Source organism: Leptonychotes weddellii, chromosome 3 (assembly GCF_054177405.1).
Source record: "Leptonychotes weddellii isolate Sample4059 chromosome 3, ASM5417740v2, whole genome shotgun sequence".
NCBI classification, from domain to species: Eukaryota; Metazoa; Chordata; class Mammalia; order Carnivora; family Phocidae; genus Leptonychotes; species Leptonychotes weddellii.
In genome coordinates this window covers 33,754,074-33,762,979 of record NC_138371.1, presented here as the reverse complement: position 1 = coordinate 33,762,979, position 8,906 = coordinate 33,754,074, and the positions used below count along the sequence as shown (strand labels likewise).

The window sequence follows — 8,906 nt, the reverse complement described above, 5'->3', positions numbered from 1 at the left end:
TGTTCACAATAATTACTTCCATTTTTAATACATAATTCTTAAAAATAACTCATAATCTTTAAAAAAATAACTTTAGTAATACATATTGAGAGAAAATCAGAAAATACAATTAAATTGAAAAAATGAAACTATTATAATCCAGAAAAAGAATGACTAACATTCTTCCATGTAAATGACCTTCTAGAAGCATCTTTGTAAAGGTCTATTTGTACACACATTTATTGACAGGTTCTCTGTACCAGGTCTTGACTATTTGCAATCAGATACTTTCCTTCTTCTTTCTTTATATAAAGGATGGGATAACCACTGCAGACAGCACTTCCTGTTTTCCCCTGTTACCACATCATCTGGCTTTCATTGAGGTTTAGCAAATGAGAAGCCTTCATGTGTTTGGAGGCAGGAAAAAGGGAGAAGCCAGGGTGTTTTATTCCCTTCTCTCTGCCTTCACCAACAGCTCTTTCAATTTCTGTGTAACAGGGCTGTTAATGTCCTAGTTTCTATCAGCTGACCTTGGCCTTTGGGCTGTAGTCACCTCCTTTCTCTTTGTCTTTCTAGCCTAGGGCCTGGGTAGTGGCTTCCCGCTCCTGCTAATCTGTCACCTTGTCTTCCTCTGATTTCTCAACTCTTTCATATCCTGCATATCCAGTTCTCTGATTTAAATCTCCACTATTTTACATGCTAGTGTGGGTCTTGTGCACCTGGCTGGATGCTGATGGATGCAGGTTGATACTGATATAAAAAGAAAACTTGACATTCATCTAGGAGGTATCAAAATTGAATTCTGCATTTCATCACAACTGGTTCTGTTTGAAGTTGATTAAAGGCTATGAATTTTGACCCTTACTGGAACTAATTGAAGACACTGATCAGTGAGCTGTGGTGCTTGTTGCCACCTGTTTATAGACAGTGAAGTTGTTCCATCATATCCAGAGGGCTAATTTTCTTTTTTTTAGAGGACTAATTTTCTATACTTATTTAGTTTATCTACTGTGAACACCTATTTTTTTTTTTAACACTTAAAACACCTCACTTTCCCCCATCAGCACCCTGCTCAGTGATTTCTTTATTACCTTAGGATCCTTCATGTGTAAGATTACAGACACAACTTGGCTTTTTTTTTTTTCTTTTAAATCTCTGGTAGTCTTTGTTTTATTGTTTGACACTAAAATACTATTTTACAACATGCTTTTTACTCTATTCAATATTTTATGACTTGTCAATTGTATTTATGTTTCAATGCCATAATTTCTTCAACATGGTTAAAAATTTAATTTTTCAAGTTTTTTGCTTGCTGTGATTAATACCTTAACAGTTAAACATCTGAAACTATTTTCAATTATTCAAGTTGTAAATTTTTTGAGCAACTCTTCACTAAAGGTTTCAAATGACTTCTCAGTTGATATGCAAGCTGCAGAGAAAATAAAGCTGAAGGAAACACTAAATGGAAAATAAGTGGTAGTGGTTATCTTCAGAGATCTTTTCATTATTTATCTCCTCCCTCCCCTCTTTGTTCAGGTCCAACCATGCCTGACTCAGTCCACATGTCTCAGGGGAAGCTGATCCCACCCATTCTCCAGGGAGGGTCTGTGGTTAAGCCTACCTCCCTTCCCCAGGGATTGGTTTAGAAATTGTCATATGACTCAGTCTGTGCCAATAAGCATCAAGGAGAGGTTTGATGTAGATTATGGGAAAAATGCATCCTCCCTAATCTGGGACTTTTCTGTCTTCTTCTGGTTGTTGCGTGGCCCAGAAGTACTGTAGTCATTTCATATCTAGCCTCAGTAGGAAGCCACATACGGTGGAGGGAGAACAGGGAGCCAGAGCCACAGATAATGTCAACTCTGAAACCTCATCTTCTAGACTTCTAGTCATGCAAGCCAAGAGACTTTCTACATTTGAAGACAGGTTGAATGAAATTTTCCATTATTTCTTGCTCAAAGCATCCTAATTTGTACAGCAAATTAGCAAAATAAGTACTAGAGGTGTTATGAGTTCTAATGTTTAAAAAAAGAAAATGAAGAAGAAGAAAAATATAAGTGATTATATGTCAACCAGTTTTAAACATTATTTTTATGTCTGACCAAAAAACTGGAGACACATTGATTCAAAATAGATATATCTATTTTTAAGAAGTGTGATTCCAGCATAAGTGTCTGTTGATATTTTTATTTATGTTGACAAATAAGATGAAAGTGAAATAGCTTTGATGTATATTAGAACTTCATTGGTTCATCAAAGAGATGAGAGACTTTTGCTGACTTGGGTGATAGTTGTAGAATACCAGAAGTATATTTCCTCTGTGTGTGTGTGTATGTGTGTGTGTGGTGTTCTTTACAGTGTAATGGCTACATTATGTTATGATATGCCTTTAAATTTGATGTATGTTAACATTTTATCTATCCTGTTGTTAAGTCTAGACCTCAGGTTAACAAACCACAGCCTTGGGCGCCTGGGTGGCTCAGTTGGTTAGGCGACTGCCTTCGGCTCAAGGTCATGATCCTGGAGTCCCTGGATCGAGTCCCGCATCGGGCTTCCTGCTCGGCAGGGAGTCTGCTTCTCCCTCTGACCCTCCCCTCTCTCATGTGCTCTCTCTCATTCTCTCTCTCTCAAATAAATAAATAAAATCTTTTAAAAAACAAACAAACAAACAAAAAAAAACAAACCACAGCCTAGGGGCTCAATTTCACTGCTCCTGTTTTTGTAAATAGTTTTATTGAAACATAGCTGTGTCATTTATTTACTTATTGTCTGTGGCTGCTTTCTCACTACTACAGTAGTGTTGAATAGCTGTGACAGAGATCATGGTCTGCAAAGCCTAAAATACTTACTGTCTGACCTTTTATAGAAAATGTTTGCCAAATCCTGGTCTGGATGATCAACAAAAGAATAACTCAAACCCTGATTTACCTAGTAGGACAGCTGATGTTGATAGCCACATCTCCCGACCCCTCGGGGTGTCCTTCCATTGTCCCACACCAGTAGTCTCTCCCTGACTTGTTGTCCCTTCCTATACTGATTAACTGACACTGGTTAAATCTGGGACTTTGGAGGCAGAAGGGGAAACATTTTTCAACTCCAACTTTGTCTGTTTAAAAGGTATTTGCTTTAATGTAGTTAGTCCAGTGTTCCAAGTGCTACCTATTTTACTATTTTATCTCTATGGTTTCATACTTTTATAAATAAAATATTTATTATTAATATCTCTTTACTGCTTTCTGAATAAATAATTACAAACTTTCTAGCTGACTGTGAGCCATGCTGTAGCGGATATGGTCCAACATAAGTTCCAAAGATTTATGATTTAAACAAGAATGTTATTGTGAAGCTATATGTAACAAGAGATCTTCGGGCTGTTGGAGCCACAGGTACTTGCTGCCATGGTAGAGACCACTGACTGAGACTTGGCCTTAATCATCCCAGTATGTCTCACCTGCATAGAATTACCAAGGGTGCTTGTTAAAATGTAGATTTTACACTTAAAATGTAGATTTACACAGGCTCACTGAATCAGAATTTGTGGGACATAGAGCCTGTAAACTTCTAGTAGGTGTGTTTGATCAAACACTGAAAAATCATCGTGACCTTCCATGAGACATTGAACAGTCTTTGGGCCTCATTTGTAAAATGAAGGGCTTGGGTTCTATGATTTTATGTAACATCTTAAGATTGGTTGTTTTCTCGTAGTACAGGAGACTAATGTGAAGGAGGCAAGAGCGATAATTATGCCTTTATCTCTGTTATTTGTTTAAAAATACATGAACACGGGGTGCCTGGGTGGCACAGTCAGTTAAGAGGCTGACTCTTGATTTTAGCTCAGGTCATGATCTCAGGATCCTGGGATTGAGCCCTGGAACAGGGCTCCATGTTTAGCAGAGTCTGCTTCGGGATTCTCTCTCTCCCTCTGCCCCTCCCCCGGCTTGCTCACTCTGTCATAAATAATTAAATCTTTTTAAAAAATGTACACACCTCTTTGTGCTGTAAGCATTCAAACACACGCACTTCTCTTGCCATGTATTTTCGGTAATGGGAGGCATTTGTGGCAGGACTACTATTTATACACAGCCTCTTGGGCATCAAATGGAGCATCCAGACATGTTCTGGATGAGAGCATTTACCCTGCACCTGGTGCATTAGCTGATGGAACAGTGGGAAGGCCTCATGGGACACCATAAAGATGGAGTGTGCTATCTGATGGGCGCTGCAGATGTTGTACTTAAGGTTGTCACAGAGAACCATGCAGGTGGCCTGCTTCAGCTGAGTGCACCAGGTGCAGATCCTTACAAAAGATTTCTGCTACCAATGATGAGTCAGATTGGTGACAAGGGAAATAAACAATACTAAAACTCTCATTCAACTTGTGTTTACTGACCAATTTCCACTCTTTTTTTTTTTTTTTTCCTACGGGAAATTCACAAGTTGCTTGGTGGCCAAAAGCTTGGTAGTTTCTATAAATATTTCAAGATCAGAGCAAGCAGAAGGGTTATCTACAAATTAATGTCATGGTAGCTAAGAAGCAAAAGTTGAACTACACAATGACACGACATATTCCCATTGTAATATTTCCAAATAGATAAAATTGCCTCTTTAATATCTTTGTATTACAATGTGGGTCATCTTGTCAAGCCATCTTTTATAGAACATTTAATTTACATGTTTCACTTTTGGCTGCTTAGGCCTGTACAACCTCCTCTTCTCTTTCTGTTTTCCTGGATGTTTTAGCAGGAACACCTTAACTCAAATATGACAAAACCTTTGTCTCCCTGCCAATGGAAAATCAGTTGCCACAAGGAAGACATGTGGTAGAGGAAGGCAGAAAAGAACTTGGACTCCTAGGTTGTTCTTAAATTACTGCCAGCTTGCACTCAAACTTTTCCAGACATAGACTGTGGAAAAGACTTGGTGTGTGTTCTTGCTGATGAGCATGTCACAACAATAGTCTCCATGTACCAAGCCTGCATCCATGCATATTGAAGCAAAGTCTGGTGGCCAATGGGGAATGGGTCACCACTTACCTCTCCTCCACTCACATGAATACTTCTCAGTGCCCTCTTCATTAAGATTCAGAGAATCCATGATGAAGGAAGATAGAATGAATCTTGAGATCCTAAAAAAGAACTTTCCAGATAAAAAGAACTTTCTAAAGTAGTGTTAAAATTAGGAACAATTTCTAAATCATACTCTCTAAAACAAACTAGGTACATTAGTTTGCTGGGGCTGCCATAACAAAGTACCACAGACTAAATGGCTTAGCAACAAGAAGTTTCTTACAGCTGTGGAACCCGTGCAGTCCATGATTGAGGTTTCATGTTCAGTTTTCTGAGGCCTCTCTCCTCAACTTGCAGATGGATGCTTGCCTACTCACTGTGTCCTCACATGGTCTTTTCTCTGTGCAAGTGCATTCCTGATCTTTCTCTTTTTGGGTGTCCAAATTTCCTCCTCTTATAAGGACACCAGTTAGATGGAATTAGAGCCCAGTCTATCTGCCTCACTTTAACTTAATCATCTCTTTAAAGGCCCAATCTCCAAATATAGTCACATTTAGAGGTAGTAGAGGTTAGGGCTCCAGCACATAAATTTTGGGTGACACAATTTAGCTCATTACACTAACCCAGATTTCTAATAGTCCATGAAAAGGTTTAGTATAGAATGATTTTAATTATCTAATAATACCCAATTTGCTTTTGGCTTTGCTAATAAGCCAAATCTATAGGATTGGAAAAGTAAGCCTGTTAGGAAAAAAAAAAATTTTTTCACCCTGGTCCCATAGGCTGCATTTGTTGACAGACATCACCCTCACCTCCTCGATTCAATGAGTTCCCTTTTTACAGCTCTCCTAGAGTAATTGGAAATGATGCCCTTGCATCCAGTAAATGTTCTTTTGTCCCACCTCAGCTGTCCTTTCCCATGGTCACACCTTCACACCACATTCATGATGTGGCTTCATCCACATCATGAATGAACACTGCTGAAATCTTGACTCCTTGCATCCACTAGTCTGTTGTAGGCCTCCCATTCAGCAGTTCTTTGATCCTATGAAATCTTTAGCCCATTGGCCTTATTTCATTAACAGTCCTCCCTTCTGCCTCCACCTGGTCTTCTCTTCCTTTCCTATCCAACTGTAGATTCTAAGATCCATCATGAGAATCACTTTCTTTCCCTTTCTCCCTCCAGGGTTGGCAGAGTTACAGTCCTGGTAAAACCAAGTCCTCTGCTTCCTGCATGCCTTTCCCCCGGCAGAAGCCATAGAAAAGTACAACTTTTTTTTTTTTTTTTTTTTTACTATTCTCATTTCAGTCATAGCATGTGATAGAAAGAGTAATCCTCCCCACCAAAGATGCCCATGTGTCAAACCAGATTCACAGAAGTTGATGTGATGACCAAGGCAGAGGCAGAATAAGAGGTGTGGCAATGGAAACAGAGGTCAGAGACAGAGAGATCTGATGCTACACTGCTGGCTTTGAAGGGGAGGGGGAGGGGATCATGATCAAAGAATGCAGGCAGCCTCTAGAAGCTGGAAAATTCGAGGAAATATTTTCTCCTAGAGCCTCCAGAAGGAGTGTGGCCTTGCTGACATCTTGATTTTAGCCCAGTGAAACCCATTTCAGGGTTCTGACCTCTAGCATTTAAGATAGTAAGTTTGTGTTGTCTTAAGCCACCAAGTAATTGGTAATTTGTTACAGTAGCAACAAGAAACCAATACAAACCTCAAATGGCCACTGAAACCATGTGACATTTGTACCTCCCAGTATGCTTGCTTTCCTATTCTCCAAAATAGGAGCTCTTCCCACCTTAGCACTAACATTGCCTTGTATTTCATTGAGAACCTGAATCCTATTATGATCAATATATGTATTTATGTGCTCAACTACTTATATGTAATCAATATCCCAACTACATTGCTACCTCCTTGATCCTGTCACATATTTGGCCCCTGACCATGCCACTATCTTCAAGGAAAAGGGATGGAAGAGGAAGAGAAAAATCAGCATCCTACTTTTCAATGTTAGCTGAGTATTTGCTTGTGCTATAATATATCTGTAGTATGTAAACTGAAGCTTCTTCATATTTATACCCAAAGAACAACTTCTGCCTTAATATTTAAAACTTGGGGTTTAAAAAAAAAATAAAATTATAGCCCAAATAACTGGTGGTTTTGTGTAAAAGAATTCATTCCCAAACAAAGACATTACAAAAAAATGTGGATACAACCTCTTCTCTCCCTTCAGGACCCCGCAGAAGATTATGGTGTTGCTATGGGTCACTGCCCTGCCCGTGTTATTTATATTATAAGAACAGGCCATATCCAAAGTCTCCCTTCTGCAGAGAAGTGCCTGATGCCAAGATCCACATCTTTGACCTGGGATCGAAGAAGGCAAAAGCAGATGAGTTCCCACACTGTTTGCCACACGGTGTCAGATGAATATGAACAACTCCCTTTTGAAGCCCTGGAGGCTTCCTCTGTCTGTGCCAAAAAGTACATGGTGAAAAGCTGTGGCAAATATGGCTTTCACATCCAAGTACGGCTCCACCCCTTCCACATCATCCATATCAACAAGATGTTGTCTTGTGCTGGAATCAATGGGCTATAGACAGGTTTGTGGGATGCCTTCAGAAAGCCCTAGGGCACAGTGGCCAGGGTCCGTATTGACTAAGTCATTATGTCCATCCATACCAAGCCACAGAACAAGAAATATGTGGTTGAGGCCCTGTATAGGGCCAAGTTTAAGTTCCCTGGCCTCCAGAAAATCACATCACTGAGAAGTGGGGCTTTATTAAGTTTAATGTAGATGAATTTGAAGACATGGTGGTTGAAAAGTGGCTCATCCCAGATGACTGTGGGATCAAATACATCCTTAATCATGGCCTCCTGGAAAAATTGTAGGCACTGCACTCATGAGAACCTTGGCACTGCCCCTTCCTTATTCACGTCCACCAATAAATCCTATTTCCTATAAAAAAATATGGATATAACCAAAGACCAGTCAGTGACTTGAACTCTTTACCATAATGGCAAGCATAAGCCAACACTAAACCTATGCCTGTTACCTTAATTATGGGTTTTGTGATTGCTTTTAAACATAACCTAAAAGATTTATTATGAATTTTTTTTAAAGATTTTATTTATTTGAGAGAGAGAATGAGATAGAGAGAGAGATCATGAGGGTCAGAGGGAGAAGCAGACTCCCTGCTGAGCAGGGAGCCTGATGCGGGACTCAATCCCGGGACTCCAGGATCATGACCTGAGCCGAAGGCAGTCGCTTAACCAACTAAGCCACCCTGGCACCCCTATATATGAATTTTTTTTTGTGCAGAGGAGTATATAAATGCATATATGTAGTTTAAGAAGCAGTAGATGAATGCATATGAATATATGTATATATATGTATGTATGTCTGTTGATTGGGAGAGAAACTTTGAAGATCCCTGTGTTTCTTCCTCATGGCAACCCCACTTTTGTCCAAGTTAAACCACCATCCTGAAATTTGTGTTAATGTTTTCCTTGCCTTTCTTTATAGTTTAACCACCTGTACAAAATATGACCATACATCCAGTTCATCTGAGACAATCTTGGTTTAAGAACGTTGTCCCTGAGTAATTATTAACAGTATTCCTTTTTCCTCTAAAACATCCTACTTTGGGTGATCTATATTAAATATGGACACAGACTTTATGTATAGATTGCTATACATGACTTACTTATTTTTGAAGCTGAGTGGCAAAGTGGAAACCTAATTTTGTAAGCAAAGTGCATTATTGCCATAGTTAGATGAAGGTTCCCAGAGAGTCTTGAGGTCATGATTTGGCTTCTGTGTTTATGGAATTTCATAAGGGCATCTTTTGGAGAAGTCAGTGGACAAAGCAGTGAGTTACTTTCGAGGAACATAGGGTTCACCATGGTCCACAGT

At 39.4% G+C, this 8,906-nt stretch overlaps 1 pseudogene; it reads left to right on the top strand.

Annotated features, from left to right (window-relative positions):
- The first annotated feature begins 4,158 nt into the window (after positions 1-4,158).
- On the top strand, positions 4,159-7,895 carry LOC102734220 (large ribosomal subunit protein uL16-like; annotated as a pseudogene).
- The last annotated feature ends 1,011 nt before the right edge of the window (positions 7,896-8,906 follow it).